Source organism: Vombatus ursinus, unplaced genomic scaffold (assembly GCF_900497805.2).
Source record: "Vombatus ursinus unplaced genomic scaffold, bare-nosed wombat genome assembly UNPS02014945.1, whole genome shotgun sequence".
In the NCBI taxonomy this organism is placed as follows: Eukaryota; Metazoa; Chordata; class Mammalia; order Diprotodontia; family Vombatidae; genus Vombatus; species Vombatus ursinus.
Window position 1 is genome coordinate 5,153,039 of NW_020954723.1, and position 27,187 is coordinate 5,180,225.

At 37.9% G+C, this 27,187-nt stretch overlaps 1 pseudogene; it reads right to left on the reverse strand.

Annotated features, from left to right (window-relative positions):
• Positions 1–21,700: 21,700 nt before the first annotated feature.
• On the reverse strand, positions 21,701–21,981 carry LOC114030204 (annotated as a pseudogene).
• Positions 21,982–27,187: the final 5,206 nt, after the last annotated feature.

A 27,187-nucleotide genomic window follows, 5' to 3' on the forward strand; every position in this document is an offset into this window, starting at 1 on the left:
TGCTTCAGTGGCCTGGAAACTGATTTGATTTAAATTTCTTTGAAAACCAATGGACTATAATCAGGGCTAGATTTGGAAAATGGACTGTTCGTCAAAGTGATGCTTAATATCCAATGTGATAAAAAGTGTAGTTTCATGATGAAGAAATAAATAATATGTATCAAAATCTTGTGAACTCAAAGTTAAATTATATAAAACAATTTCAGCTAATGGAGTCCACATCTTATGTTCAAAGATCCCTAAAGATGTAAAGAGTTGTAAGGTTTATTATTGTATGTTAATAATTTTAATCATTGTATTTTCTCCCATTAATTTGCATACCACTTTGAGTGCTTGCATTGATGTTTTTGTTATTATCTTAATTAGGGGCTCTTTGGAGGTTAAAAGAACATAAAAATAATCCAAACTCATGGCAATCATTAGCCTTGGTAACAAAGGAATAAACATAAGCATGATTAATTAGTTGCCAGATCTTACCATTTTGATGTGCTACAGATGATACAGAAGAGAGCAGCCATCAAACAAATAAGCAAAAGATCTGTCACAGACCTCTACTAAACTAATTTTCTGATGCCTTATCATGATACGAAGGTGATCCTATGTCTTAAAGGGTATAGAGCAGAGAGAGGGTCCCAAAATTATTTTACCTACCACTCCCCTTTAAAAAAAATTACTCAGCACCTCCCTGGAAATCTACTTTCTTTAACCCATTAATGTTTTTTTTAAATTTGCATCATTTCAAAAAATAATTTTTTAAAATGACACATTTTAAATTTAATAATTTATTGTAAATTTATGGGTTTTTTCCTGCATTGAAATTTTGATGATGCAATATTACATCATGTGATATATAGTATCATATTGTAAATAAATCATTACACACACATATTTCTGCTGATACATGCTGGTCTTCTCAACAATGTGACACATGATCGTCTGCCAACACTTGCTTGTTAAGACCTGTCAGCAGACTTGACTACTGATTTGTTATAAATTGCATTTTTTGCATTTATTTGGAAAATAATGTAATCACTATGACTTTAACTCTTTTACACAACAGATGAAACGTGCACGAATGGTTTTTCAAAATTTTCTTCTTTTGTTTCCTTATTCTTCCACTGCCCCCTTATTTTTAGTCAATGCCCCCCAATTGTACTCAAGGCTACTACTGCCCCCTGGATTGTTCTAGCCGCCCTAGGGAGCAGTATCACCCACTTTGGGAACCTATGATGAGTTAGGAGCACAAGCTCAGGTAGATACTTCCAGACTGGAAAAGCTTCATTCAACAGGCCTGACTATGACTTCCTGTCTGTCTGCTGAATAGCAGCATAATTAAGTTCTGAAAAGATTACCACTAGATGGTGAATTTTATTTTATTTTATTTTTTTGGGCCACAGGAATTTAGGACAACCATTTCACTAAGATTTAGAGGTTTTCACTGAAGCTTCTAGAGAATTCAAATCCAGTCTCATATGCTTAGTAGCTATGTGAACTTGGGCACTGAGTCACTTAGCCGCTTTCTACCTCAGTTTTCCCATCTATAAAACTGGGTAGTAATAGCACCTACCTCACAGGGTTATTATGAGTACCAAACTAGATAATAATGTATGGCAAGTGTTTTGAAAACTTTAAGTGCTGTAGATACGCTAGCTATTAGCTATCCGTGTCAGTGGAGAGACTAGCTACTCTGATGAAATCTTTTAAAGCGGCCAAGTAGTCAAGGACAAGGGTGAACGGATGGAGCTTAACCAGGTGATGGGCATTGGCCATGAAATCTACCTAAATACCTACCTACCTACCTGCATATATACACATATGCACATATGTATGTACATGTACATATACATATACATATACATACACACACATATATATGCGTGGCATGATCATGGTAATTTCTCTGTGAGATTTGGAAGCATAGGGAATATGGCTTGTGTTTTACAAACTTGAAAATGAAGGGTTAAAGAGGCTACATAATATATTTAAGATTAGTATCACTGAGTAGCTATTATTCCTCCCCCTCCCCGAATTTATTTTGTTTTATTTTGCAGAGAGCTCTTCATGGGGCCCTGTGAATGCAGGGAGAGCATGATGCCAAATGATTATGTGACTCAGGCTCACATACCACCTCTTCTATGAAATCTTCCTATTTCATATCACATTGATTCCTCTCTTTTCTGTACTTTCATAAATAACAATAACTCACATTTGTATAAGTACGGAAAATTTACAAAGCTATTTCTTAGAACAACCTGTCAGGAAATTGTTGTTGTCATCATGATTACTGCCACTCTACATATAGAAAACTGAGAGCGAGGGAGATGAAGTGACTTCCTCATGATAACAAAACATTTCCAATATTGGAACTAGAATTCAAACCTTGGTCTGTAAATTACTGAGAGTATAGTCAGTTTCACCTTCTTTCAGTTTCCATCTCCCTCTCCACCCCATTTAATTCTTTTACCTTTGGCCAGGGTGCTGCCATATTTTTGAAAGAGGCTCAGTGTTAAATGGTTTAATTACATGCAATTATAGAGGACAATCATTCTCCCTAATTAAGCCCTTGCTCAAAATTTCTATGCTAAAATCCATTCATCTGGCTTTTAAGCCATATCTCTTTTATCCCCTACATTTCCTGTAATTGTTTATTGTTTCTCTGGGTTTGAGATGCCCAGTTACAGAATCAAAGAATCCTAAAATAGAACCATAGTCAGAGCTAAAGAGACCTTAGAACATAGAATGTCAGACTAGAGAATCTTAGAGTTGGAATGTACTTTAAAAATTACCTAGGTCAATTTTTTACTTTTCTAGGGAGGAAAGTGACGTGTGTCATGAATTCTCTGTCTCTGCCTCTCTTTCTATTGTGAATTAAGACACCAATGCGACATCTGTACAGCATATGCCTGATCATGTCAGTCCCCTATCCAGAATCCTCCATCGGTTTCCTATTGTCTACATGGTATTTCTCAAACCTTTTATTCTCAAGACTCCTTCACACTCTTAAGAATTATTGAGGATCCCCAAAAGCTTTTGTATACATGGGTTATATCTACAGACATTTACCAAGTTAGAAATGATCTCACAGTCCCCATGAAGGGGTCTCAGGCAACCTCAGAGATCTCTGGGCTGCAATTTTTGAACTATAGCACAATACACAAACTCCTGTCTTTAGCTTTTAAAACCCTTTACAATGTGGCTTAGGGCAGCTGGGTGTTGCAGTGGATAGAGCACCAGGCCTGAAGTCAGGGAAGACTCATCTTCCTGAGTTCAAATGTGGCCTCGGATACGTAGTAACTGTGTGACCCTGGGCAAGTCACTTAACCCTGTTTACCTCAGTTTCCTCATCTGTAAAATGAGCTGCGGAAAGAAATGGCAAACCACTCTGGTATCTTTGCCAAGAAAACCCCAAATGGGGCAGCACAGAGTTGGACGTGACTGAAACAATTGGACAGCAATGCAATGTGGCTTAATCTAGCCTACTTTTCAGGCTTTGTTTCAGCCAAGTTACCCCACTTGCTGTTCCATATATATGATTTTCCATTCCCTGTCAATGTGTCTTTACAGGCTATCTCTTAGGCTTGGATTGTTCTCACTTTTGCCTCTGCCCTGTAGGATCACTGGCTTCCATCAGGGCTCACCATAAGCTTTGCTTCCTGTATGAGACCATTCCTAATCCCTCAGCTAGTGCCTCCCCTCTCAAAATTACTTTGCTGTTTAATATGATTGTATATGTATAGCCTACATCAGATTGCATGCCATCTTGGGGAAAGGGAAGGGGAAGGAGAGGGAAAAATTTAGAACTCAAAATCTATAAAAATGAATGTTGAAAATAAAAAAAAATCAAAATTACTGTGTATTTTAATTTTAACTATTTTGTATTTATTTCTATGTGTACACTTATAAAACCTGAATTCTTTGGGGTATGTACTTCCTAATTAATTTTACCTTTGTTTTAATTTTAACATGCCTAGCATATGATAGGTGTTTAATAAGTGCTTGTTGATTGAGTCATCACATCTACCATGGTTCTATCGTACAAATATTTCTTCTGTGCTGAATTTCTGGTCATTTTCCCCCAGAGAACATAGTTTGAAATTTTCTAAGTTGATCATTGTTTTATTCCCTCGTCGTGTAGCATAAAAGACATCACAGAGAACAGCACTAACAGAGGAGGTGGGCGTGTTGTGTAGCGAGAATGAGACAACAGAAGGATAGCTTGAGTGTTGCTTTGGCGATTTGGTATAGCAGAAGGATGACAGGATGGCCTTTGGATGGTTGGGTAGATGCTCTTGGGGAGGATTTATGGGAAAGCATGGAGAAAAGTTCCATAGGTTGGGAAGGGATGTAAGGATTTCTATCTGTTTTCCAGGTAGGAGTACATGCTGAATTTCCTTTTTCATTGACTATCACATTTCTAAGCTCTGCCCACATTGATAGAGATCAATGAACATAAAGATGTTGTCTCCCAATTTAGAACTTTGGCGAATTTCATTTCAGGGATTTGGGGCTTCTTTATTTAATGTGTTCCTGAATCACAATTCTTAGTGAAATAAAAACAAAACAAAACATAGCAGTGTATTCAAATATAGAGGATAGAATGGAATCAGGGAGATGTCATTTTAAATATGGCCTCTCTCTTTTATTAAGAGTTTGACCCTTTAAATTTTGTACAGTGTGGGTATGGAAGACAACTGTGATCCATGTTGACAAGAATTAAACCCTTGAAAATGCATGTTTATAAATTTTATTAAATAATTTTGTTAAAAAAAAAAGAGTTTGACCCTGAGCAAATGACTTCACCTGGAATGAAATGACAGTTAAACCCATAATTTTATATGGGAGGATACTGAGACTCAGAATGGTCAAGTGATTTGTTCAAGGTAACACAGCTACATAGGGGTAGATTTCAATAAGTTAGTCAATAAACATTTTAAAGTGCCTACTATGTGCCATGCACCATGCTAAACACTGGAGATATAAAAGATTTCTTTTTTGGCTTACTATCCATACTGATACCTAGTTAACTAAGAACACTGGATAGGGCTCAAAACTGGAAAAAAAAAATCACACCTCACCATCTTGTAGATGGTTGGAATCCCAGTGTTAGGGGACTGAGTCTCTGATCCTTATTAAAATACACAAATTCCTTGAGATATGGATCAAGTTTTGACCTATCAGCCATTTATATCTTAGTGGGCCTGAGGGTTTTGAAAACAAGTTTCTGATAGGGAGAAGGAAGGAAAGAGGAGAATGTTGGCGCTGAAGGTGAGAACAAGGATTTGGAAAGCTCCCCCCACCCCCAAACAAACTCTGCCTACTTCACATTAATGTTTAGGGAGGGCCCTTTCTATAACATTCTCTTTCCCTTAGCAAATTGAGTGAACCTCGGCTAGTTCACCTTAGGATGTAGTGTGCTCTAAACACCAGCAGAGGGCACTGCATAACTGAATTAGAGATTATAGATGATGCTGTAGGGCCATCAACTAATTCTAGTTTTGACATTCTATTACCGCTATTAATCTCACCTTCTTCTCCCCTTCCTTCCCTCCCCTGCTTATAGTTACCATTAAAAAAATTAAATTGAGTTGAATCACAGAATGTTAGAACCAGAAAAGATCTTAGAGATCTAATTTAATTCCTTCATTTTAGAGATAAAGAAATAGGGAGACCAGAGACATTAAGTGATTTCTTGAAGGTTATGCAGCCAGTAAGTGGCAGACAAAGGCAAGATGTAAACTTAGGTCTTCTAGGGGATTCAAATTCATTAAATTTTGCCTTTTTCTATCCCGTTAGATTGTAAGTTCCTTGAGGGCAGGGCCTGACTTTTGCCTTTTTTTTTTTTTGCATCCCCAGTGGTTAGCACAGTGTCCAGCACACAGTAGGTGCTTAATAAATGTAATTTCTCTACCCTAACTCCAAAGCCGTGGAAAAATGGAAGGCTGCCTGAATCTAGTTCTCTAAAAAGTCATGCTTGATACCTATTATCATTTCTTTCATGTAGTTCTTCTTGACTTCCTACTATGCTCCTCATCATACTGTCCAAGATGTTTTTCTCTTTCCTTAAGTGAATAATCAAACCCTCTTTCTCCCTCCTTCTGCCCTAGCCTTGTCAATGGCATCAGAATCTCAGCAGACGGCCCCATACTCTACCTTTCAAAGTTGAAATTTAAATGATCAAGTAGGGTCCCCACATTTATCTGCATTCTAACATTGCTGCCTCTCAGTCCATCCTTTTCTGTTTCAGAGAAAAAAGATCTCTCAGATTTTTTAATGTTAATCCCTCTGTTAGGGTCCTATATTCCATCCGTTCTGAAGTGAGGGAAATTACGTGTGTATGGTGGAAAGAGAACACAGGCTTTGGAGGCAGAAGATCTAGATACAATGACATTTGTTACCTGTGTGACCTTAGGCAATTCAATTAAGCTCTCTGGGTCTCAGTTTCCTTACCTGTAAAATGAAGAGCTTGAACTAGATGGCCTTTGAGGTCCCTCTCCTCTTAACATCTGACCTTCTGTCTTCAATATCTTTGATCTGTCTCCTTTGACTTCTTCCCCTCATTCTTCAAACATAGTTTCCCTACTCTGAAAAAAATATCACTTGACCCTTCTAACCATCTTAGCCATTACTCTACTGTTGCCCCTCCCTCCCTTCATAGTCAAGTTTTTGGAATGAGTAACTGACAGCTTCTGCCTCTATTTCCTTTCCATGCATTACATTCTTGACTCTGAACAGGGTTCCATCCTCACCAGGCCTTTGAAACTGCTCTCAGAGCTCACCAATGACAGCTTATCCTGTTTTCAGTATCATTGACCTTGCTTTGACACTGTTGACTAACTCCTTTCCTAAAATTCCTCTCCCTTGGTTTCTATAACAACTATTTAAAAAATGTCATTCTACGATTTCACTTCCTTCTCCCACCCCTTGATGTGAACTTCTTTAAGGTCTGTTTTTCTGTCCCTTTACTCTCTCCCTTGGATGGCTTTTGAGTCAGAAGACCTAGGTTCAAATCCTGATCTGCCATTTATTAGCTGTGTGACCTTGGACAAGTCACTTATCTCTCTGGATGGCAGTTTCCCCATCTGTAAAATGAAGGGGTGGGTTTAGAAAACTTCCCTTATCATTTTAAATCTTTGGTCTCATCTATGGTCCTATGATCCCATTTTCACGGCTTTCAGTATTATTTCTCTGAAAATAATTCCCAAGTCCCGTCTCTAGACCTGATTTCCTCCTGAGCATTATTAGTCCTTTTTCTTCTGTACATATAGTACTCCCACTATGATCATTTTAAGACTCTATATGTCTTAAAATGAGCTCATGATCTTTCTCACCAAACCAACTCCCACTTTAATTTCCCTGTCTCTGTGAATAGTACTGCCAAGGTACTAAACTTTATAATCTAAAGCTTAGACTAGTCATCTATGCCTCCTCTCTCTCTGTCCTTCATCCCCTGTGCCAACAATTGATTTTGCCTTCGAAATTTTTTATCCCTGCCTTCCCCATTCCAACCATAACCACACCAACTCAGAGCCTTAACACTTCCTTTGCCTCCCTATTCCAGGTGATACTATATGACCCCACCCGACTAATCTTCCTTAAATGCCATTTTCATCATGGTGCTCCTTTGCTCTCTCTTAAACTCCTCTGTCTGGTTTTCGAGGCCCTTAAAAATCTGGCATCATAAGCTGACTTCTCTTGCATAAAAATGTTTAGGATGGCAAGAAACACATGGTACATGTAGCCCAAGGTACCTTTTCAGCTATATTCAGATTAGTTGTTGGGATGTTTGTCTATTTGCATTTCAGTAAAAACTAGGTGCTGTAGGAAACAGGGAATCATGGGAAGATTTTGAGCAAAGGAGCACCATGATGAAATGACATTTAAGGAAGATTAGTCTGGTGTGAGCATGTAGGATCACCTGGATTTAGAGAGACCAAAAAGATCTGAGTCACTGACAAATCCTTTTAAGGCAAATCAAGCCAGACAATATAGGAATTCAAAACAGAAGTCACTGAATGAAACAGAATCTCCCCTATAACAGAGAACTCACCAATGAGCTCTATCCTTAAGTGCAGAGTGTTTAGCTGATGCAGTTGTCACATGCATTTTGGAGTATATGCAGACATTTGCTAACTGATTATGGTTCATTAACTACATGGTAAAGAGGAACTTCTCTGATTTGCTTTGATGCAGATGAAGCTAGGGTGCATTTAAAAGGTACTGGTCAGTCAAGGTTAATCTCTTGGTTGGTCTTTTTATTTTTTTGTTGTTTCATTTTTTCAATAATGTCCAACTTTTCATGAACCCATTTAGGGTTTTCTTGGCAAAGATACTGGAGTGGTTTGGCATTTCCTTCTCTAGCTCATGTTACAAATGAGGAAACTGAGGCAAACGGCATTAAATGACTTGCCCAGGATCACACAGCTAGTAAATGGCTGAGGCTGGATTTGAACTCAGGAAGATGAGTCTTCCTGACTTCATGCCTGTCACTCTACCCATTGTGCCACCTAACTGCCCCCCATCTTCTTTTTATTGCCTGATTGTATGTCCATTGAAGGAGAGAGGAGGCAAGCCCTCCAAACCTAAGGCTTTATGTGCCTCATGAATATGGTCCTCTATTTTTTCTCCCTTTATTTCTATTCTTCCTGTTCCTTCTACTGACTTCCCCAGCTTCCTTCAAGTCCCAACTAAAATCCCATTTTCTACAAAAATCCTTTCCCAGCTCCTCTTAATCCTAATGCCTTCCCTCTGTTAAGTATTTCCCATTTAACCTGTGTATAGCTTGCTTTGTATGTATTTGTTTGCACGTTGTCTCTTCCATTAGACCGTAAGCTCAATGAGGGCAGGGACTTTCTTTTGCCTCTTTTCGCATCCCCATCATTTAGCACAGTATCTGGTACATAGTAGGTACTTAATAAATGTTTATTGATTGATTGATTCCTTTTAGGTGAGGAGATTAGAGATGGTTATGACCCGTGAACTTCAAAAAGTCAGGAGAATAAACTATCATGAGATCCAGGAGCAAGGTTTGGGGACCAGTCAGTCCAGCGCAGAGGCCAAAGAATGACCTTTAGTACTTAGCCGGCCAGTAACAGAGAGGCAGACTTACCTATTCATCTGCCAGGCTACATTTGTAAGTGAACTTGGTGTGGCAAATGCTACGTAGAAACCATGCTAAGTCCGAACCCACTTTCCCCAGGGACCAAGGTGGTATGGGGAGATTGTACCCTTCAGGTGTTGGGGATGGGGTTGTTTGTATTCCTGTTCTTGCTGTAACTTAAAAATAAATATCCTTTTGTGAAAGCTGTTTGATATTATTTTGTTAAGTGGAACTGAGGAATAAATTGCGGCACTTGATAGTGGAATAAAACACACCAAAATGGTGGCCAATCAAGCCGATAGCATCAGAGAAAGAAACTCCTGGGTCCTCAGGGGTACCCCTAGAATCCTAAGAAGAAGATATAACTGACCTTGCTCTGGAAGAGTGAGAACAGAGTGGTTTCTATGCCTCTATGCCAAGTAGTGGCATCTCCCCTAGATTTCTACATTGTCAGGAACTTTTCCCAGACAACTCACACTCTCTCCCATCAAGAACACCTCTCATGGCTCCATGGGCTTAATTCCCTAGCAACCTGCTGGGCTTTACTGCTGTTGGCTAGGCCTTACCGCTGCTCAATTTTACATCCCAAATGGACTTTTGCTGCTTCCTCAGCAGGGATACTGTTCTCTATTGCCGCCGAGATGCTTCTCCCACTTGGTTGCTTCTCCATCAAGCTACAACAGCAGAGTTTATTTCCATTCTTCTTCCCTGCTAAACTGCTACTTCTTTAGCTGCTTGGGGTTTTTACTTAAAAGCAATGTTATTGCTCTTTTGAGAGATTGCCTGTGCCTAATGTTATTTTAGTTCTCTTGCTAGTTGGCTTATAGCTATACCTACCCAGTCAGCACAGAAAAGAGTCCTTTGGGTCAGGAGGTCTTAACCTGAGGTATATAAACTTAAAAAATTTTTTTTGAGAACTATATTTCAATATGATTGATTTATTTTCTAATCATATATATACATATGCATATACATATACATTATGTATTTGTAAATATAATTCTGAGAAGGGGTCCATAAGAATCACTGCCAAAGGTGTCTAGGACAAAAAGGGTTAAGAACCTTTGCTTTAGTTGAAGACTTTCTCTTTAACTGTCCCCATCAACAGGAACTCTCTCAAGTCCACTAGATATTTAGGTTGGTTTGATTAGATGGCTTTCAATTCCCAGCCTGCCTCTGACCTGTAGCACTGGGACCTTACCAACTACCATGGGGGCTGCCATTAATAACACTGAAGGGGGAAGATGAACCTGGTGACCTTTGCCCTTTATTCCTGTAGTACCTAAATTGATGTCCACTTTAGATGGGCTTTGTCAGGCCCTCCTGCATCTCCGTGCACATAAACCCAGATGAATTTGTGTCTTAATTCTTTTATATTCCCCAGGATACCCAGTACTTTGCTGAGCAGTGGAGTCAAAAATCTGTATTTATTGTAATAAGAACTCACACTTCATGTAGTCCTTTATAAATACAATATTTAATTTGGTCTTCAAAATGGCTCTGAGAGGTAGATAGTGAAAAGTATTATTATCCTTATTTTACAGATGAGGAAACTGAGGATTGGAACGATGTCTTTGCCTGAGTAAATGAAAAAAACTCAGGCCTCCTTTCTACTCTCTTACCTGGCCTCCAGGAATTTGAAAGGACATCAGATAGGATTGAAGCAAAATAGTCCTGGGAATTTGGAGTCACCATGATTCAGCGTTCACTTTCCTCTTTCACAAAGAGCAGGTTCACCCTTGACTTTTGTGACTCAGCTCTGCCTTCTCTTCCTCCGATGGAGTCTGTTAGACCTGGATCTAACTGCTTTTTTGAGCCAGTCAAACTGTTTGACTCTACCTGGAGCAGTGGCCCAGAGAAACTGCCTTGTTATATCTTAGAGAAGTTCTCTAGGCTTCTGCTCCCCAGCATGATGGGCATTTTTTATTGTCACCTTGGAAACAACCAGAACTAAGGTACTTTCTTCTTGGGTGGATGAGTATTCAGCATGTAACCATCTAGGATCCAGTGCTTGAAGTGGGAGGGGCTTAGACATTATCTAATCCAACAACTTCATTTTTCAGAGTCTAAAACTGAAATTCAGAGGGGAAATGACTATTCTAAGTTCACACAAGTCTTTTGACTTAATTCTAGTGTTCATTCCCCAGTACACTGGGGGGCATATAATATGCCATAAAGACTGGTGGGACTGTTGTGTCAGAGCTGGAAGAGGCCTCTCAGAATCAATCAACCAATCAATAAACATTCATTAAGTGCCTACTATGTGCCAGTCACTGTTCTAAGTGCCAGAATTAAAGTGTCACTCAATCAATCAGCATCTATCAAAGGCCTATTGTACCTATGTCTCTGAGCTAGGTGCCAGGGAAATCATTAAATGTTACAGTTAGAAGGGGCCTTTGTGACCATCTAGGTCTACCACTTCCCTTTACTGAGGACAGTACGACCCAGACACATCAATGGGCTTGCTCAAAGCAAAGCCATGGGGGCAGCTAGGTGGCACAGTGGATAAATAAAGCACTGGCCCTGGAGTCAGGAGGACCTGAGCTCAAATCCATCTTCAGATACTTGACATTTACTAGCTGTGTGACCCTGGGCAAGTCACTCAATCCTAATTGCCTAGCCCCCCCCCCCAAAAAAAAAGATAAGGAAAAAAAAGACCCTTTCAAAGTCATGCCATGTCTGAGTAAGGATTAGATCCGATGCCCCTAGTCCCCAGCTCAGTGTTATTTACAAGACACCATGTCTCTCCATGTACATAAACCTGAATTGACCAAAGGGATGAAAGACGGAAGTGATCATTTGCATTGCCTAAGGAGTCTAGGGAATGGGAAGTTCTACTGATTTGAAGTTTGATCCTATTTATCCATATTTATTTCCCCCCAAATTTTTCTGGAACTGACTTTCTACATAAAGTAAGGTACATCTGTACATTTTAGTTTAACACATTTATGTGACTGAGCAGGAAATATAGACTGTGCATATATTTACTTTGTACATATTTTGAACAGAGTAGTAGCAGAGTATTGTGGTTGTGTTATAAAAAAGAAAACCTAGGTGCAAGTCTTCTTTTGACACATACTTCATATCAAATGAAATGATATTTGTAAACCACTTAGTACAGTGCCTGCACTTGGTAGGTACTTAATAAATGCTTATTCCCATACTGTAACCATGAGTGAATCACTTGATTTCTTAGTTCCCTTGGCACCTACTATGAGCCAGGCCCAGTACTAGGTTCTAGAGATAGATAGAAATAAAAATGGAAGGAGTTTATAGTATTGGCAGGAAACAACACGTACAGAGTGAATGAAATACAAAATCTACATGAAGTAAATCCAAAGTGACACAACAGTTTGGGGAGATCACTCCCAACTGTGGGAAAATAGAGTTAAAAATCACGGAAAATGACTAAAAGAGAAAAGGGTCATAAAATGACTAAAAGAAAGAGAAAAGAGTCATAAAGTGACTAAAAGAGAGAGAAAAGAGAATAATGAGAAGTTCAAGGACAGAGAACACACACATATGTATGTGTGTGTATATGTGTATATACAAGTATATACATAAACATACATACACACATGCATATAATGGCTTCCAGATTAATCTGACCATGCCATTTCCCTGCTGGAAAACTCTCAATGTTTCCCTGCTGCCTATAGAATAAAATACAAACTCCATAATCTTCTAATCAAAGTCCTACACATTCTGGCTCCAACTTATTTTTCCTACACTTCATGTTCTTGCCCTTTCTGTCCTGTATGTTACAGCCAAACTGAACCAGTTTCTATTGCACTGATTTCGCTCTGCTCTTTCCCATCTCTGTGTATTCACATAGGTCATCCCCCCATGACAACATAATTGGGGCTTGAACAGGGCACTTGCACAGTTGTCCTTCCTGACTCCAGAAACATGTGCTAGCTCAGCACTTGGGTGCTCTCAGGATGAAGAACTCCTTGGCTGTTTTCCACCGGCCAAATGTGCTGAGCACTCTTGCACCTTGAGATGATGAAGCATCCTCTTATTGACCACCAAGCTAGAAGAGCTGATGACCGAGCAGATCTTTAAAAAGGGAGTGATTCTCTTCCTTTGACTCTCCTGTGGTGACAAGTAGTTCTATCTTTCACTAGACTTCCTGTTCAGGGGTTAGGGGATGAGAGATGCTCTTTTGCCCCACCTCCTTCATAGTGACAGCTATGAGATCAGGGGTACTCAACCAGGCAAGCTTAAGCTAGGCTGCCTTTTCCTCTTTGTATTTCCTTTCCCAGAGTGCTTTGACTTGAAAGCACTTTGGTTCTCATAATTGGCCAATGATAGGTCCCAGTCAAAGCCTCATTTGGGCTTTGTTTGGGCTCTGATGGTTCAGAATGAGAGTAAATAGCAATTGTTTCTGTTTTGGCCAGAAATCCTGAGGGTTTTCCCCTCCTAGATTGATTTTTTTTAACTAGGTAAAAAAGGCCATTCTTTGCCTCATTTCTTACCTAACCTTAATCACTGACTGGGCATTACCTCAGACAAACGGAGACTTGGCTTAAAAAAGCCAAGGTCTCCCACTGCATCCAGGACCATGTCCAGTCATCCTGATCTATGTCTTGCCACTGGATCCAGACGACTCTAGAGGAGAGAATGAGGCTGGTGATTCTGCACATCCCTGCCTCACTTAAATCCAATTCACTTGCAAGTTATGACAGCACCCTCCTGATAACATGATCTTCTTGAAGAACGAAGGACAAACAAAAACAACAAGAAGGAAAGGACCCAAGGTCATTCTGGAGATAAATGTGCTCAGGCTTATAGGTGATCATCTGAAGTCTAGAGGTCCTGAGTCCATCAGTCCATCAGGAAATGACTAGTAGCAAGGGGAGTTTCTTTATCAGAGAGAAAGACCGCCCCAAGGAGAATGGGCCTAAGCCATGGATTGGATTGGCAGAAGATATGCAATGGGAATCATATGGACAACATAGAGCTGGAGTGAAATGTGGAATTCCTATTTTGTAGCCACATACATTGTCTTACGTTCCAAGGCTTGTGACTAAAATTCCAGGCAGATTGTAATAGTTAAAAGTTACTGATTATTTAAATCTTGTCAATACATGCTATGGAGTGTTTATGTTACTGAATGTTTCTTTTGTGTGTAGGAAATAAATATCTTAATTTACATCGTATATCAACTACCTTTCTACCCTCTCCTTGGGGAAATCCTAAACATGAACTCAAATCTAAGCTATGTATAATTCTGTGGTGCTGGGATAGGTCCTTAATGAACTAAAGAGTGTGAGAAAAGGTTGCTCAACTCCTTTCATTTAGAGTCTAGGCTGTCCCAGGACTGAACCTGGATTGGATTGCACAAGTAGGTGCAGAGCAAAGAGGCCCCTTTGACTCTACCCCTTTGGGCCTCGTAGCGGTTCTTGGTGTTAGAATGAGATTCCATTCTTTCTTCATTTTTCCTGTTGAAACCCTTCTCTTCTCTCAAAGAGTTCAAACACTACCTTCTTCATGAAGCCTTCTCCTAATCCACTCAGTTGAAAGTAGCCTTCCTTTTCTCAAATTTTCCTGGAGTTTTCCATATAAACAAATGAATGAATATTAAAAAAATTTATTTCATGTTTAGTATGTGACAAGCAATGTGTTAAGTGAGTTGGGGTACAAAAGCAAAAGTAAAGACAGTCCCTGCTCTCACAGAGTTTATATTTGAATACAATTTTTTTTCTTTGTATCTTGTATTATCCTTATCTGTGCAAATGTTCTAACCCCAGTGTATTAGAACAATAGCTTCTTGAGGGAAAGAACTCTGTGGTTGTTCATCTTTGTGTCTCCAGCATCTAGCAATATGCCTTACTCTTAATAGGCACTTAATAAATGTTTATCTAATTGAATTGCTGAATGGTAATCTAATTGCTTTTTCATTTGAATACAAAAATAAATTTCTCACTTTGTCCATAAGCCATAATAATTTTTTCTAGCTAGGGTATTACAATCGGAGTACATTTAGTTATTCAGCTGAGGACCTAGATAGAGAGAGGTTCATCACCAGTCCATCACACTAGCCAATTGGTGATGAATTCTTTTTTTTTTTTAAACATGATATGATTTTTTTTCATGGAAGAAGTTCTAAAACAAATTTGAGGGCATGCAAACTTTATATTGGATCATATATCCCAGCTCAATACACTGTGAGATATTAAAAGAAAAAAAGTCACCTTTGGTTTTTAGATGAAAAAACTGAGTGGCAGAGATATTTAGTACTCTACCTAAAGTCTCATGGCAAGTGTTTAATACAGCATGGAAGAGAATTCAGACCCCCTAGATATTCATTCTATTCTTGTACCTCTAATGAAAAACCTCATGTATCATAGAGCATCTCCCCAAAGGGGGGAGATTATTTTAAAAAAATAAGAATTTCAAATTGGTATTTATTTCTTCCTTAATTTAATTTTAGTGTCAAACTTGAAAACTGCTATCACTGAAGCATATCATGAATATGCAAAAAATTATCATTTTATCCAAAGTCATCATGATTGGTGATGAACTCTTTAGCCATGATAATCTATGGCAAGAAAAAAATTACTAAATGGTACTCAGTCCTACCCTTTTTTTGTTTTTCAATATTAGTCGTGTTGTAAAAAAAGACACAGACCAAAAAGAAAATCCCACAAAAAATAAAGAAAGTGAAAAATAGTATGCTTCAATCTGCTTTCAGACTCCATCAGTTCTTTCTGTGGAGGTGGATAACATTTTTCATCATAAGTCCTTTGGATTGTCTTGGATCATTGTATTGCTGAGAATAGCTAAGTCATCCAGAGTTCATCCTATAATATTGCTGGTACTGTGTATAATACTCTTCTCAATCTGCTCACTTCACTTTCTATGCATCCCTCTTCCACTTCTACAATGGCAAAGTAAGGCTGGTGGGGAAGGGAGTCGATGGTGCTAAGAATATCGCTTAGTTGTTAGATTGTCTATAAACTGTAATTTGGCAATTGCTACTCCAAATATAACATCCTTGTCTACTGATCATTGGGTGGATGTACTACTGTTAAGAATGATATCATATCAATCTTGACATTCTTGCTATAAATGAGAACAGAAGGAAGAAGGAAGTTGTTGTTAAATGAAAAGCTAGTTCACAAGTTCTTTGGGGAAAAAACTAAAAAAGGAATTGGCACAATTGGTTTTTATCATATCCTCAAAGGCAACAATAAACATCAATTCATGGGAAATCTGGTCATCTCATATTGAAGTACTCCCGACAAGTATTTTCAAAAAGACTACCCTGAAAATAATTGCATGTACCATCCTCTGTTTCAGAGGATGAAGAAATTGATTGATCAATCAATCAACCAATAAACATTTATTAAGTACTTACTATGTACCAGGCACTGTGCTAAATGCTAGGGATACAGGAAGAGGCAAAAGTCAGTCCTTGCCCTTAAGGAGCTTATAATCTAATGGGAGAATGTCAACAAAGAATTCCTTATAAGCCTTCATAGTAAATCAACATATATTTTGATGCTTGGTGACTTTAATGTAAAGGTAGGTATAGCTGAGGATAATAAGAAATATATTGGAAGAAATTAGATCAGGAAAAAAGGAAGGAGAGGGGAAATGGCTATATAGAAGCCTCATTTTTATGGATGGTTATTACTCTTTTTTGGTCAGAGACGAATTGGTAGGTGCTGGGCATTGTGAATACTGAATAATATCACAAAATGAAATTATTTGACAGGAAATGACTCATTACTGATGTGGGAGTCATTGCTAAATCAATTGTGTACAGTCAGACCACTAACAGGTTAGAGCAAAGATTAAAATTAGTTCAAAGCATGAAAAAATGATAAAGAGAGAAAAAGATAAGATGTGTAATGAAAACAACTTCAACCTATCTATGCAAGTCACTGACAAAAATTGGGATAGAGATGGAAGAAATAATATCATATGAACATTTAACTGCTATAAATCAATTGCCATAATGAGTAGACCAAAGGATATTGAGAGATTATAAACAATATCATCTCATTGAACAGAGAGTAGCAATGAAGAGTAAAATCACCTTAAAGAAAGCATGGTGACAGACCCAACTAAGTGTACCAAATGGATCATACACTCACTTGGCCTACACGAAACAGGGATTTTAGATAAGTTGGAACACCTCACTCGATGTCTTAGAGAGACTGGAGTTCTACCCTTGTGAAGAGTAGGAGGATGATCATGACTGGACAATCACTCCTTGTTCTCAAGGTATTTCTCTCAAGAAGGATGCTAAGCTTGGAATTACATCTATACATTATAGATTAGATGTTTGAAGCATAGCGGTATGATGCTGTTGGGGTTCAGGATTAAAACCACTTTCTTGGTCACTCTGGGGGAGAAGTAATTCTGCCTCAAATCTGGAGGATAATTAACAATCTCAGATGGTTTAGCTCCTCCTCCCCATCACATACTTATTATACAATTACAAATAGTGGGTAAATATTTATTGTAGCAAAGAAGTAAGACAGCTATCAGGAAAGTTATAAAAATTAGCTTGGGCAATAGAATGCACAAGAGTTAGGGGCTCTGTGAAGATGAGTTGAAATCTTAGATCAATCAGCGAAAGAACTATCTCATCCAAGAATTCCACTCTTGGCAGTCTTGGGGTGAGAGTAAGCTCCTTTATAATGAGAAGTATGTTGAAGTACAGGCTTTTCCCCCATATGCCTGTGGCTCTGGTGGTTTTCTGAGGTCCTCTCCTCCCAGATGGATTTTTACTGTGATGGCAAACGAGGCCATCTTTTGTCTCAATTCTTTTTTTGTTTTAATTTTTTTAGCATTTTATTTTTCCCCAGTTACACGTAAAAACAATTTTAATATTCTTTTTTTAAAACTTTGAGTCCCAAATTCTCTCTCTTCTTCCCTCCCCACATCCCCTCCCGCATTAAGAAGCCAAGCAGTTTGATGTAAGCTACACATGTGTAGCCATGCAAAATATATCCATAATAGTTATGTTGCTAAAGACAACACAGACAGGAAAAAACTTCAAGAAAAATAAAGTAAAAAAAAAAGTATGCTTCAGTCTGCTTTCAGACACCATCACTTCCTTCTCTGGGGATGGATAGCATCTTTCAGTCTAAGTCCTTCAGAGTTTTTGTCTCAAATCTTACCTAGCTCTTAATAACTGAATGGGCATTGCCTTAGACAAGCTGAGACCTGGGAAAGACTTTAGTTTAAAAGGACCAGGGTCTTCCACTGTATCCTGGGCCATCGCCAAGCATCTTGATTTTTGTCTTGCCACTGGACTCCAATGACTTTGGAGGAGAGAGTGCAATTGATGACTCTGCGCAGCTCTGCCTCACTTAAATCCAATTCACTTGAGAGTCAAGACATCAACCCATGATGTTATTGGTCCTCTTCAAGAATGAAGGATAAACAAGAACAAGAGCAACAACATTCGCCGTTCAAAGTCTGTGTCTTGCCTCTTTTTGCTTTGCCTCACCTCACTCTGCTCAGTTTCTCCCTCTCCCTCTCCACCCCCACCTCTCGTCTTTCTGCCAATCAGAAGTCACATCTCCCCGTACTTTCTCAGAGTTACAGTGCTCTCCTACCTGAAGGTGGGGCTACATAAACAAAGTCATTGTGAAGGCAATAGAAGGACCACAAGCAGAAGAAAAATGAACAAAAAAAATTGCAAAAATTTTTTGCCAACTCTTCTCTCCATCAAGAACATTAGAGCCACTAATGGACTCTTGGATTCTAATGTCAGATTTTCTTATAGAGGAGGCAGAAATTACATTGAAGATAATAAAGATGGGGATTAGACCAAACATAAATAGAGAAGAACCTTGACAGAGGTGGCACAACTGAGCCACAGCATAGATTTGGTGATGTGAGATAGGGCTGGATTCTTAGAGTTTGAAGTCATGGGGGTAGAGATAATAATTGAACACTTGAGAGCCGATGAGTGTACAGTGAGAGTATAGAGAAAGGAGAGTGTCTATAGATGATGAATTAGCAAAGGAGAATGTGAAAAAGGAGTCAGATATGGAGCAGAGGAGCATGGAGAAAGCACTATCAGGAAAACCCAGAGAAAACAGTAAGAAAGAGGAGAGGGCAGTGAAAAAAAAGTCTTTGCCTCAAGGAGCTCACAAAGTGATGAAGGACACATTTTATATTAGACTTTTATATTTGAACCTGGAAACATTCGAATTTTTTTTTTACTTTAGGGGTGACATGATCAGACCCGAGCTTTAGGAAGATCACTTGATAGCTGAGGGGTGGATGGATTGGGGTGGGTAGAGAAATGAGGTGAGGGACACCGACCAGAAGGCTATTGCATTAGTCTAGATGTGACATGATAATTGACTGCACCAGAGTGGTGAAAGAGTCAGAGGAGAAAGGGAGACAGATAGAGAGATGTTGTGAAGGGAGAATCAAAAAGATTTAGCAACAGATTGGATATGGGCAGAAAGAGAGGATAAAGAGTTGAAGATAATACCTAGCTGTGAGCCTGGGTGACTGCGAGTATGGTGGTGCCCTCAACAGTAATCGGGAAGGTTGGAAGAAGAGAGGATTGGGAGGGAAAGATAATGAGTTCAGTTGGGCATGTTGACTTTAGGATGTTGAATGCTCCGCAGCATTTGGCACTATTGAGTTCCCTTTCCTGTTTAATACTCTTTTCTCTGCGTTTTCCTGATGGCGCTTTCTCTGTGTTCTTTTTCACCATGTCTGACTCCCTTTCACATTCTTCTTTGCCAGTTCATCATCCATATCCTCTCTTTTTTTCTCTATACTTTCATTCAGTAGCCTCATCAGCTCCCAAGTCTTCAATTATTATCTCTGCCCCTATGCCTTTGAGATCTAGAAATCCAGCCACGTTTTTAGCTTTCTTGGCATCCCCATTGCTTAGCACCTGTCATGGCATATTTGTTGTGTGGTCATTTCAGTTGTGTCCAACTCATTGTGACCCCATTTTGGGGTTTTCTTGGTAAAGACATGAGTGCTTTGCCATTTCCTTCTCCAGATCGTTTTACAGATGAGAAAACTGAGGCAAACAGGGTTACGTTTGCCTTGGTTAAGTTAAGATTTGCCTAGGGTCACATAGCTAGCAAATGTCTGAGGCTGATTTGAACTCGGGTCTTCCTGACTCCAGGCCTGGCACTTTAACCACTGTGCAACCTAGCTGTCCAGCTAGGCACATAGTAGGCACTTCATACATGCTTATTGACTTGGCTTGCAGAGATGTTAAAAAAGATGAGGACTAAAAATGTTCATTGGATTTGGAAATTAAGACATCATGGATAACTTTGGGGTGAGTAGTTTCAGTTGAGTGATGCAGTCAGAAGACAGACTACAAAGGGCTGATAAATGATTGGGAGGGAAAGACAGAGTTTTCTAGGAATCTGGGAAAGTAAGGAGAAATTTAGCACAACAGCTTGAGGAAATGGTAAGACTACGTGAGGGTTTTTTAAAGATAACTGAGGCTTGGGTATATTATAGGTAGTAGGTAAGGAACCTGCAGATAGAAAGAAATTGAAGACTAGGGGGGTTGAGAAAAACTGGAATGTAACAGATGGGAGTAAGTAGAGATGTTCTTCAGTCTTGGTGAAAAGGGCTAACACTTGATCAGAGACTGAATAAAGAAGTAGAGAATGATTTTTATGTTTAGGAGTTTTTAGGCACAGATCCAAGAGGAAGAATGAGTTCATGGCAAACAACCTCTATTTTCTCCAAAAAGTATGAGGTAAAATCCTCTGCTGAGACAGAAGGGTACTAGTTGTGTGGGAAGCTTTAAGGAGAGAAGAAAAGGTTCAGAACAAATACTAATATGGAATGTGATGAAGTCAGTTAGAGAAAAGTAAAAGGATTGCCTTGTGACCCTATTTGGTTTTTTCCCCTTAATAGTGCATTTTTTTTCCAGTTACATGTAAAGATAGTTTTCAACGTTCACTTTTGTAAGATTTTGAGTTCCAAATTTTTTTTCTTCCCTTCCTTTCCTCACCCCTCCCCAAGATAGCCTGCAATCTGATGTAGGCTATACACATACAATCATATTAAACATATTTCCACATTAGTCATGTCATGAAAGAAGAATCAGAACAAAAGGGAAAAACCATGAGAAAGGAAAAAAAAAGTGAAAATAGTATGCTTCGATCTGCATTCAAACTCCGTAGTTCTATCTCTGGGTGTGGATAGCATATTCCATCTTGAGTCTTTTGGGATTGTCCCTACTCTGTCAGGCCCCACATAAGCTCCATGGAGCCTCCAGACAAGTCCATTTTTCACCTTCTTTAAATGAGGTATTCATGTGAGAATTCACATGATTCATGAGAGATGACTCAGGAAAGGAAAGGGTATAGTAGAAAGAATATTGGCTTTGGAGTAAGAGTTCCAGGTTTCAGATCTTGTTTCTAATGTTTACTACCTGTGTGACCTTGGGTAAATTCATTATCTTTCTGAGTCTCATCTGTAAAATCAGGGCATTGGACTAGATAGAAAGGACTTTCTTTTTTTTTAATTTTTTCCCCACTTAATAGTATTTTATTATTTTTAATTACATGTAAAGGTAGTTTTCAACATTCTTTTTTTTTAATATCTGAGTATGACCTTTAATTACATATGCAAATTGGCATAACATGTACAACACGAGTGATCTTTAGGTTGTCCAGGATCCAGTAAAATGGTAGTCACTGATGGTCAGTATAATCACTGAAGCGAGATCCATAAATATAACTTAGTCCAACTTGATGAAGCCTATGTCCTTGGCACACTGCTGGAAGCACTGGCGGCACATGTTCAGGCCATACTTGCGGATGAGGCCATGCCGGTTCAAACAGACGCGGCACGACCGAGACTCCTGGCTGAATTTTCGAGGGTGGCTCCGGTAGAGCTGCTGGTGACCCATGGCCCCACTAGCAAAGACACGAGACGAAAGCTCAACATTCATTTTTTATAAGATTTTGAGTTTCAAAATTTTTCTCCCTCCTTCCCTCCCCTCACCCCTCCCCAAGACAGCAAGCAATCTGACATAGACCATACATACACATTCATATGAAACGTATTTCCACATTAGTCATGTTGTGAAAGGAGGATTACAACAAAAAAGAAAAACAACAAGGAACAAAAAACAAAGTAAAAAAAGTATGCCTCAATCTGCATTCAGATTCCATAGTTCTTTCTCTGGATGTGGACAGCATTTTCCATCATGAGTCTTTTGGAATTGTCTTGAATCATTGTATTGCTGAGAAGAGGTAAGTCTATCATAGTTGATCATTGCAAAATGTTGCTGTTGTTGTGTACAATGTTTTCTGGTTCTGCTCACTTCACTCAGCATCAATTCATGTAAGTCTTTCCATATTTTTCTGAAATCCATCTGCTGATCATTTCTTATAGCACAATAATATTCCATCAGATTCATATGCCACAGCTTGTTCAGCTATTCCCCAACTGATTGGTATCCCCTCAATTTCTAATTCTTTGCCACCACAAGAAGAGCTGCTATAAATATTTCTGTACATGTGGTTCCTTTTCCCTTTTTCATGATTTCTTTGAAATATAGACCGAGTAGTGATATTGTTTGATCAAATTTTTATAGCCTTTTGGGCATAATTCTAAATTGCTCTCCAGAATGGTTGGATCAATTCACAACTCTACGAACAATGAATTAGTAGTCAATCTTTTCATATCTCCAACATTTATCATTTTCCTGTTTTATTACTGATAAGTGTGAGGTGGTACCTCAGAGTTGTTTTAATGTGTATTTCTCTAATCAATAGTGATTTAGAGCATTTTTTCATATGATTATAGATGGCTTTAATTTCTCTGTCTGGAAACTGCGTGTTCATATCCTTTGACCATTTATCAATTGGAGAATGGCTTGTATTTTTATAAATTCAACTCAATTTTCTATATATTTGAGAAATGAGCCCTTTATCAGAAATATTGGCTGTAAAAATTGTTTCTCAGTTTTCTGCTTTCCTTCTAATCTTGGTTGCATTGGTTTTGTTTGTGTAAAATCTTTTTTTAATTTAATGTAATGAAAAGTATCCATTTTACATTTCATAATGTTCTCTGTCTCTTGTTTGGTCATAAATTCTTCCCTTCTCCATAGATTTGACAGGTAAACTATTCTTTGCTCTCCTAATTTGCTTATGGTATCACCCTTTATGTCTAAATCATGTACTCATTTTGACCTTATCTTGGTATATTGTGTGAGATGTTGGTCTATGCCTAGTTTCTGCCATACTATCTTCTACTTTTCCCAGCAGTTTTTGTCAAATAGTGAGTTCTTATCTCAGAAGCTGGAGTCTTTGGGTTTATGGAACAGTAGATTACTATAGTCATTTACTACTTGTCTTGTGTACCTAATCTATTTCACTGCACCACTGTGTTCTTTAGCCAATACCAAATGGTTTTGATGATTGCCACTTTATAATATAGTTTTAGATCTGGTATGGCTAGGCTACCTTCCTTTGCATTTTTTTCATTAATTCCCTTGATGTTTTTGACCTTTTGTTCTTCCAGATGAATTTTGTTATTATTTTTTCTAGTTGTATAAAATGAATTTTTAGTGGTTGATTGGTATGACACTGAATAAGTAAATTAATTTAGGTAGAATCATCATTTTTATTATATTAGCTTGGCCTATCCATGAGCAATTGATATTTTTCCAGTGTTTAGATCTTACTTTATTTATGTGAAAAGTGTTTTGTAATTGTATTCATATAGTTTCTGGGTTTGCCTTGACAGGTAGATTTCCAAATATTTTATATTGTCTGCAGTTATTTTAAGTGGAATTTCTCCTGTTATCTCTTACTGCTGGGCTTTGTTGGTAATATATAGAAATGTTGATGATTTATGTGGGTTTATTTTATATCCTGCAGCTTTGCTAAAGTTAATTATTTCAAGTAGTTTTTTAGTTGAATCTTTAGGATTTTCTAAGTATCCCATCACATCATCTGCAAAGAGGGATAGTTTTGTTTCCTCCTTGCCCATTCTAATTTCTTTTATTTCTTTTTCTTCTCTTCTAATAAGCTAACATTTCTAGTACAATATTGAATAATAGTGGTGATAATAGGCATCCTTGTTTCATCCCTGATCTTGTTGGGAAAGCTTCTAGGTTATCCCCTTTATATATAATGCTTGCTGATGGTTTTAGATACTACTTATTTTAAGGAAAACCCCATTTATTCTTATACTGTCTGGTGTTTTTAATAGGAATGGGTGCTGTATTTTGCCAAAAGTTTTTTTGCATCTATTGAGATAATCATATAATTTCTGTTAGTTTTGTCACTGACATGATCAATTATGCTGATAGTTTTCCTAATATTGAACCAGCCTTGCATTCCTGGTATAAATCCCACCTGGTCATAATGTATTATCCTCATGATAAACTGCTATAATCTCTGCTAATATTTTATTTAAAATTTTTGCATCAATATTTATTAGGGAAATTGGTCTATAATTTTCTTTCTCTGTTTTGGTTCTTTCTTGTTTAGGTATCAGCACCATATTCGTGTCATAAAAAGAATTTGATAGAACTCCTTCTTTAACTATTTTTTCCAAATAGTTTATGTAGTATTAGAATTAGTTGTTCTTTAAATGTTTGGTAGAATTCACTTGTAAATCCATCTGACCCTGGAGATTTTTCCTTAGGGAATTCATTGATGGCTTATTCATTTTTTTTTTCTAAAATTGGGTGATTTAAGTATTTTATTTCTTCTTCTGTCAATCTGGGCAATTTATATTTTTGTAAATATTCATCCATTTCACTTAGATTGTCAGATTTATTGACATACAGTTGGGCAAAATAGCTCTTAATTATTGCTTTAATTTCTTCTTCATTGGTGATGATTTCACCCTTTTCATTTTTGACACTGGTAATTTGGTTTTCTTTTTTCTTTTTTTTAAATCAAATTAACCAAAAGTTTATCTATTTTATTGTTTTTTTTCATAAAACCAGCTCTTGGTTTACTTATTAGTTCAATAGCTTTCTTACTTTTAGCTTTATTAGTCTCTCCTTGATTTTCAGAATTTCTAATTGGGCATTTATTTGAGAATTTTTAATTTGTTCTTTTTCTAGCTTTTTTTAGTTGCATGCCCAATTTAATGATCTGCTATTTCTATATTTTATTCATGTAGGCATTTAAAGATATAAAATTTCCCCTAAGAACTGCTTTAGCTGCATCCTATTAACTTTGGTATGTTGTCTCATTATTGTTATTCCATTTGATGAAATTGTTTATTGTTTCTATGATTTGTTGATTGACCCACTTATTCTTTAGGATTAGCTTATTTAGTTTCCAATTTATTTTTAATCTATTTTTCTATGGCCTTTTATTACACATAATTTTTATTGTATCATGATCAGAAAAGGATGCTTTTAATATTTCTGCCTTTCTGCATTTGATTGTGAGGTTTTTATGCCTTAAAACATGGTCAATTTTTGTGAAGGTGCAATGTATCACTGAGAAAAAGGTATATTCCTTTCTATCTCCATTCATTTTTCTCTAGGTCTATCATATCTAACTTTTCTAAAATTCTATTCATCTCCTTAACTTCTTTCTTGTTTATTTTGTGGTTAGATTTATCTATTTCTGAAAGGGAGAGGTCCTCTACTAGTATGGTTTTGCTGTCTATTTTTTTCCTATAATTCCCTTAACTTTTCTTCTAAGAATTTGGATGCTATACCATTTGGTGCATATTTGTTTAGTATTGATATCGCTTCATTGTCTATGGTGCCTTTTAACAAGATGTAATTTCCTTCCTTATCTCTTTTAATTAGATCTTTTTTTGCTTTTGCTTTGTCTGGGATCAGGATTGTTACCCCTGCTTTTTTAACTTCAGCTGAAGCATAATAGATTCTGCTCCAGCCCCTTACCTTTACTCTGTGTGTATTTCTCTGCTTCAAATGTGTTTTCTTGTAAACAACATATTGTAGGATTCTGGTTTTTAATCTACTCAGCTATCCACTTCGGTTTATGGGAGAATTCATCCCATTGATAGGAAGGACTTTCCAACAACTTTATCTGTCTAACATTGGAACAAATTGCTTCATGAAGTAAAGAGTTCTCTATCAGTGGAGGTATTCAAGTGGAAGTTGATGGTCACTTGCTAAGGATATTGTAGAGGGAATTCATGTTTCAGGTAAGAATGGACTAGAAGATCTGCAATATCTTTTTCTGGGCTGAGTCCACTGTCTGCCCTGGGTGACGCCCACCGTTGGCTCAGTGTGGTTTGCAGCCCAAGAGCTTATTCTGTTATCCTGACCCAATCATTTGCCCATGGGTTGAATTTGTGATTTGGGTTGGAAAGATGACACTGGTTTTTCCTGATATTTCCCAATCACAACTCAGTCTGGCTCTCTTCTTAATTTTTTACTGGAATAGTTATGGAGGGAGCTGGGCTATACTGCTTCCTCCTACTCCACCATCTTGGATGGCCTTGTAACATCCTTTACAACACTATAGGGCTTTGAATTTACAAATTGGAATTGAAAATGATGATGTTCTCCCTTTCAGGCCTGGAGCAGTAGCCTATAAGTGTATTCTGGGCACAGTCTCTTGTTCACTAATTATGTTTCTAAATTCTCAATCATATCAAATAATTGAGCCTGAAATGAACTTGATGGCATTCCATACAGATTTTATGTTTGCAGATTGATTGACTTGTTAGAGTGGTTCATTTAGAAATTTTTTTTATTGTGGTCAGAAGCTACAGTGAGCCACAAAGAGCCACAAGGTGTCAGAACTACAAAGAACAGGAGTAAAAGTCACCAAGGAATTATGTAACAAGAAGAGAATATGGGCTTGTCATGTGTTGAGGGTGAGGGATAACAGGTAGACAGCTAGAATGCTTCACTGGTGCCTTTTCAATGTCAGGACAAAATGAGGGAGGCACATTGGGTAGACACTCTGTGATGAACTTATGGGGAAAAAGTGGACAAGAGTCACAGTCCATGGGTAGGCATGGATGGCTTGCAATTTGCATCAATGGAGAGAATTTCCCAATCAATGAGATCACAGATCATTTGAGTCTTTGAGTCAGAGTAAAATAATATAACAGAATCAAAGCTTTTTGATAGCAATTGGAACTTTTCCCTATTAAAATACTGGTTCCATA